Source organism: Scomber japonicus, chromosome 15 (genome assembly GCF_027409825.1).
Source record: "Scomber japonicus isolate fScoJap1 chromosome 15, fScoJap1.pri, whole genome shotgun sequence".
In the NCBI taxonomy this organism is placed as follows: domain Eukaryota; kingdom Metazoa; phylum Chordata; class Actinopteri; order Scombriformes; family Scombridae; genus Scomber; species Scomber japonicus.
Genome location: NC_070592.1, coordinates 21,933,667 through 21,940,137, shown reverse-complemented (window position 1 = coordinate 21,940,137; position 6,471 = coordinate 21,933,667).

Below are 6,471 nucleotides of genomic sequence, written 5' to 3'. Positions count from 1 at the left end.
ATCAGCTCCATGCATTAATTGAATAAACTACTATTTGGTTACTACAAGTATGGTATTGTGATATGGAGTCAAACTGGTCCGCTTTCACTGGTACACCACTACTTACTACTCAGCTTTCTAGTAGTTTGGGGGAATAGTGCAGTATGCGTATTTAATGAGTGAGGATGGTGTACTGATGGGTTGTGTTTGGCTGATTGTGGAGCATTGATCTGAGCCAAAAATGCCAGGGCCTATTTTTTGTCTGTATCAAGCCTTGGCGGAGTTGAATCATCTCTATCTAGTGGGAGATTTTACAGCTTGGTTTCTGAATTTCAAAAAAACAAATATATTTGCAATATAAATCTTATTTCAAATACGACCACAGAAAAATATTGTTTCTCAATGAATTTGGTTGTGTTCAAGGCGAACCCAGGCTTGCTGTTACTGACTCTCAACCATCCACCCCCTCCTCCTATTTCTTGTTCAGTTCCCTTACATCATCTCTACTTCTCCTTCCTTCCCTATCCTTCCTTTTCGCCTCAACCTCAACCTCACCCTTACCATCCTCATCCTTCCTTCCTTAATTCATTCTGTTTCAGCACCTTCATCCAACCTCTCTCTGGTGACCCCATCTCTTATCTTCCAAGCTTTCTATCATTGCTGACTCTTACCCCTCTCTCCCTCTGGCAAACTCCCAGTTGGCGTCACCTTGACCTTCATCTTGTCCATCTACGCCTGAATCCTCCAAGACTGATGGACCACAGCAAAGACCCTGACGCCAGAGGTTGAAAATGAGAGAACACAGGAAATAAGTGGGGAAGGGGTGAGCTGATGGAAGGGAAGTAAGAAAATGTCAGGAGTGAGTGACAGGGGAAATCATATAAGTTGTTGGTATGGAGGAGGTAGATGTGTGTAGCTATGAGCAATAGGTTTTATTTTCAAATTGCACACACACACACACACACACACACACACACACACACACACACACACACACACACTTCCACTTCCACAAACATACACACCAGTACACAAGAGCTGTCAAAGAAAATGGTCACAGAGGGCTACCCAGGAAGCAGCACGGTCAGCGCAGACGACACACACATACACACACATGGCACAACACAACACAATCCCATCACTCTCTTAATTCTTGGCTGCTTTCAATCAAAAATAAATCCAACATAGCACACAAAAAACACTGCCGACCTAACCTAACCCCTGCACACCTAACAATTTGGAGAACGGTCACTTAATTGCTTTTGGGAACTGATTTAACTCAAAGCTGCGGCTCACAACTTGCCGATGAACTCTGTGCATGAAGCATATCAGCTTACTGATATGAGGTAATGAAGTGCTCTCAGCCTGTCACAGGGAGCTCAATCAGTGTTTCAACTTTCGAATACTATATAAAAAATGGGCTTGGAAGTCAGTATCATCAGCTCAGGAAGATTATTTATTTCATTTAAAGCTCAAAGTGAAATCTTTACACTGCCAATTTGTCCAACCATCATTCCAGAAACCTGAAATTATTTAATGTGCATTAATAAAAAATTATTAATGTTAACTGGAACAAGTAAATATTTGGGATTATAAAAATTGCTGTTGATTGACTACCTGATTAATCACCTTTTAATCTCACATTTTCTTAAACAATGCTTTGGGGGAACTTATCTCTATCACTGTATAAACCGTCCTACAGTAATGTGAGATATTGTGCTGCATTCCCTTTAGCAAAGCAAATCAGCGATAAGTGGAACCGACATTGAGGATGAGCGGTAAAACCAGTAACATGATAGGAATGCATTCATTGATTTAATGTACTGTACATACATATATACCGTACGTACACTAAATGTTTTACTAGGCAGCAATAGCACATAGACATTAAAACAAAAGCACACAAACAGTCACACACACCACCACAGAGAATATATTCCATTAGTGATTGTTGTAGGTACCAGAACTCTGGCTGTGCTCACTCTCTAATGGCCTCGGTCCTACAGCCCTCCGGTGATCCCACCAATGCAACTAGCTGTCACACTGCAGGAGTGCGTGCGTGTGTGTGTGTGTGTGTGTGTGTGGGTGTGCATGTGTGTGTGTGTGTGTGTGTGTGTGTGTGTGTGTGTGTTTGTGCCTTGCTAGTGTGCCCCCCCCCTGTAGGGCTTGTTTCTTGCCTATTTATTTGCTGGTGTCACTGCATTTTCCACCCATGTTTACACTGAGGGGTCATTGGCAGTATTATGACCTATTGTGTAATGTACTGCTTATAGTACCTCTATTTGGAAATAATGTTACTGACAAAAGTAAAATTACAGCTAATGCTCTATTTTTCAAAACTAATAAATAAGTCAATCTCTGTATTCTACTCTGGTTCACGCTCACTAAATTATCATTCATATTCGAGCGCGCCTCCTCATTAGCTATGACCGTCACATTCCAGACAGAGGTCAGGGTCCCTGCAGTATCATGTCAGACCACTGGACCTCTGCTCCCCTGTATTCAGTCAGGTCAGAGCGCTGTGACAGCTGTGGGCCCCTTCTGCTCCCTTCCTCGCAGCGCCGGCAGCCTCTGGCCCTCATCCAAACAAGCCACATTTAAACCAAACTGGCCCCAACTGGAAATTAGCACCAATATTATAAAAACACAATATGGAGTTTTCACTTTTGGGAAAAATATAAATGGCAAAATTGAAAGCTCATCAAAACAGGGTTTCATTCAAGTGTCAAGTTATTTTTTTAATAATGATACAAATTAAATGGATTCCCTCAGCTGGAAACTCAAATAAACAACTGCAGTATTTAGCCTAATAAAAAAAAGACAAGTACATGGAGTATGTCTGTAATGAATTGATTAGCATAGTTTTTTTCTTTTTTTTGAGGTGTCAGCTAATGCCATACTTCTTGCAAGTTTAAGGGTAAATGGAAATACATTTGGCAATATTGCAATATTTGAACTAATAGCCACATAATCACTAGGTAATACTTCATAATATGATCACCTTTTGATCATATTCAATACTTAATTTCATAATTGCTAAAATTTGGATTCAAACTTAAATTTTCCTAGAACTGCTATGGAGCTTAAACACAAAGTTTTTAATCACATGTATTTCTGGTGACATACATAGTCAGTACATGTGACACAGTAATGAATCCCACTACAATACCTACAAAAATATCATCCTGCATTAAGTTCAGCATTGTTGGAGGTGTAAAAGAGGTGCTTTTAGGCCCCGCATTTTTCAGCTCAGGTGAGAACACTACTGACAGCCAACACTCTTGAACACACTGTTCCACACCTCTGATGGATGGCAAAATACACTATATGACAGGATTTTTGCTTCACCTGCCTCACAGATTACACTCCTACTCAAAGACAGACCCCCATAGAGACGGAGAAGGGTGGGAGAGAGAGAGAGAGGGAAAAAGAGAGAGAAAAGTACTTGTCGCTGTGTATTTTGCATATGTGTCCACATGTGTGTTTGTTCTGTAAAAGACACCTTGAAGGAAAAAGGAGACCACTGAGGCTTCACTTCTCAAAAACTCTCATTAAGCTCTCTCTCGCTCTATCGTCTTCCTCTGTCTTTCTTTCTGTTCCCTCTCCACTGTTGCAAAGCGCCAATCTCTCCATCACATCCCAGTGTGACTCAGCACCCCACTGATCAAACACTGTCTAGTCCTCCCTCTCCTCTATTTCCATCTCCCTTTCTTCTCTCCCTTTCTCTCTGACAGGCAGTCAAAGGCAGCCACACACAAACAGCTCTCTAAAATGACCCCCCGAGGGACCAGCTCTGTATTCTTGAAGAGTATGAAGCGCCCTCCAGGAGAAAGCTGGAGAGGCAGGCAGAGGTGTTCACCAACTTCTTCAACCTCTCTCTGAATCAGTCCGCCGTCCCCACCCCCTTCAAGGCATCCACCATCATTCCTGTCCCCAAGAAACCGGCGGCCTCTTGTTTAAACAACTAGCTCCCTGTCGCTCTGACATCAGTCATCATGAAGTGCTTCACAGTGCTTCCCCTAGGTTGACTGTTTTGGAACAGAGATGGGGGGGGGGGAATACTCAGCAGCAGCACCTTTCAGATTGACACTGAAGTGAGAATAGCTGGTCCACCTTAAAGGTCAGTCCACCTTAAGTGAGCCTGGTCAGGTAATGCTACCCCATTGTTGCTAAAAGCCAGAGCTTTTCTTGTCAAGCTGCAGCATTTATTAACTGACACACTGACCATTTACTTACATTTACATACTAGGAATTCATGCACTAGTTGATCACTCAAAACAACTCGGTAATGTAAGATGTTTTCATGCTTGCACAGTTTGCGAGTGAAAATCATTAGTAGCTCATTGATATTAATGATCATATGAAATTCTATCAACAGCTCTCTTTATTCTGCAACAGAAAAGGGGAAACACTCCTTTGAGCACCTAAAGCACTCCCTAAAAACTTTGTCTCTAAACTCTACAGGATTAGTCCATCCACATCCACATTGGTGATGCCGAGGTCAAAAGGATCAGCAGCTTCGAGTTCCTCTCTATGCACATCACTGAGCGCTTCTTCTGGTCACTACACAAGGACACCATGGTCAAGAAAGCTCACCAGCCTGATTTCCTGTGGAGAATGAGGATGTTCGCTATGAACGCTAGCATCCTCACAACCCCTCTACAGGTGCACCATTGAGAGCTTTCTGATGGGATGCATCTCGTTTGGTATTAGAACTGCTCTGCCCACAGCTGCAAATCACTTCCAGAAAATGGTGGCAGCAGCACAGCACATCATTGACAACAGTCTCCTGACCATTCTGGGTATCGTCCACCAGCGGTGCCTGTGGAAGACACACAGCATTATCAAGGCCCACACAGCCACCCAGAATGCAGAGTGTTCTCCTTGTTACCGTCTGGCAGATGATACAAGAGCATGACTGTATGTACCAAGCATAAGGACTGTTTTTACCACCAGGCCATCAGACTTATCAACTCATATAAATATTCACATATTTGCTTGCTTGTCTGCACTATCTACTGTTTACTGCAATGTTTACTGCACTGCCGACATAAAAAAAATCAATCATGACTGCTGCTACTGAACTAGGACTGCTACATACCCAATGTGCAATACAGTTGTATAGACTTAACACATTTACTTTTATACGTACATTCTCATTTTTCTATATGTATATAATGTTATATTTTATTTATATCTCATCTTCTTTTATTTTTAATCTTATATTCTATATTTTATGAATAGTGCTTATTGCAGAACTGACCTGTTTCCTCATCCAACACATTTCATTGTACTGTTAACCCCGTGTTAACCTACATATGACTAATAAAACTGAACTGAACTGAAAGGCTCTAGAGAAAAACTAGTGAACAAGCGAAAGAGAAAATAACAAGATAAGATCACAAACAAAACCCTCTCTGTCTTTTCCACCCTTCTTTTCTCAAGCACCAGTGCATAGCTCGCAGCAAGGGTACCAGGAGACAATGGGGCATAGATTTTTTTTTCTTTTTGTTACAGCTCCACTTATTTCTACTTTTCTATTTCTTTTTTCTGACTTTTTCTGCTTGCTATAAACTGTTTCTAAAATCTTCGAAAGCCACTAAAGCACAAAAAGTCATAGTCTGTTCTTGGTTGTACTTAAGGTTGGGATGGTTTCCAGTTTTGGTCTGGTCTGGTCCGATGGGCAAGCTTAAAACCAGTTTGATTTTATGTGAAGCAACTGAACTGAATATTATGTTCTGGCAAATTAAAAAGGAGCCTGTGCTGAATTCAACTTGTATTGCAGTTGTCCAGATTGTATTGCTGCTATACTCTCATTCATGGGCTCTCATTATCATTACTTATCAAGCTAATAAATCTACCTAAATTATAAAGGGGCCAGTTTTATTTAGAGTCAGGTTTCCATTATTCCCTACACTGACTGGGTGTGCTACAAACCATGATTGACTATTCTGATAAACCAACCAATTTCAGATATTGCCCAACAGTTCAGAAGATTACTTATCATGCCAGAATGTATAACACTGATAGTTATTGGTGCTATTTGTGACTTTCAAGAAATACACAGCTAAACAATCACCCTTATGATTATGTTTCATAAGAGCATGACAAATAACAGTAACCGCCCCACCATCACCAGGGGAAGACAAGATACAGTTGTATTTGTGATCTTATCGATACAGGTTCTCAGTGGTTAATGAGTAAAGTGGTACCATGTGAGCACTTACAGTATGATATCATTGATAGCACATCCATGCCAAGAATCAGCCCCGATGTTCCATGCTAACATCTTTGCATATATATGAAATAGGGGAATAGAATGTCATTTTTTTTTAGACATTTTAAATCATTTGCAGCCAAGGCTGAGATTTCTCTATATAAAAATAAACACATTTTGATCAAAAGTTGCAGTTCTGGATGTTTTGTTGTGAAGTCTCATTCTTTTTCTGTGATTTCAAAGTGGATTTATGCACATCCATCAGCAACAGACAA